This window comes from Egretta garzetta, unplaced genomic scaffold (assembly GCF_000687185.1).
Source record: "Egretta garzetta isolate BGI_Z169 unplaced genomic scaffold, ASM68718v1 scaffold834, whole genome shotgun sequence".
Taxonomy (NCBI): Eukaryota; Metazoa; Chordata; class Aves; order Pelecaniformes; family Ardeidae; genus Egretta; species Egretta garzetta.
Genome location: NW_009259438.1, coordinates 2,953 through 4,001, shown reverse-complemented (window position 1 = coordinate 4,001; position 1,049 = coordinate 2,953).

The window sequence follows — 1,049 nt, the reverse complement described above, 5'->3', positions numbered from 1 at the left end:
AAGGCATCCGGAGCCAGCCCGCGCCTCCCCGCTCCAGCCAGAGCCAGGCGCTCCCGGAGAGGCGAAGCCGGGTTTTCAGCCGAAATCAAGACGGGGTTTTCCAAAACTACATCTCAGCAATCCAAAGCACCAGCCCGTGGATTTAACGCTCCTCGGCCACCGCAATCCCACGGCCAACAGCCCCCACTTCCAAGTCCCCCCGCCCCGAGTTAGGGGTCCCCATGGCTGCACGAGCGGCGTGGGGATGCCAGGGCCACCCAGCTCCCCATGGCACAGCCGGGAGGTGAAGGTCGATCCGAACACGGCACGCATTTCCATGGGGAGCAGGGAATGAGCCACAGGAACGGCCGCGGAGGGCGAGCTCGGCCCTTCAGCCCCAAGCCGTGATCCAGGGATGAACCACGGGTGATCTCCTCATTCGGACCAGGGCTGGATCTCCGCTCCAGCCAACAAGAACCCTCCGTCTTGCCCGTACCAAAACGGATGAACTTTCTCCCCAGCAAAGGCTGGCGGGGGCAGGGGGGGGCAGCCCCCAACCCAGTTTTGCAAGGTTAATTGGTAAATCAAGCAGCCATCCCCCAGGGCGCTGGAGCCGGGAGCTCCTCGTCCTCCTGTCCCGCCGCCGCTCCGGTGCCGGCGGAGCAACTTGGGCGCTCCGGTGCGGAAGAAAGGGATTTTTTTATAATATTTTTTTGGGATGGTTTGCCTGGCAGAGAGGGGAAAGCCGGTTCGGCAGCACGAGACGCTCAGGTGGAGAGGCTGGAAATGGATGCCTCGTCTCCAGGAGGAGAAGCGGCTTCGCCTTACCGAGCCCACGGAGACGCCGAGCGAGCGCCGAGGGCTGGGAGCGAGAGCCAGACGCATGCAAACGAGGAGGAAAACTCACGATTTTTAATAGCGGGGTGATTAACCATCAGAACAAACTCCCCAGGGGAGGAGAGGATTTGCCATCTCTTGACATCTTCAAGTCCAGACTGGATGGCTTCTCGGGATGAAGCCGGAGCACATCCCAGGGTTCAAAGCAGAGGGAGCTCGGCTGGGGCTTCGGG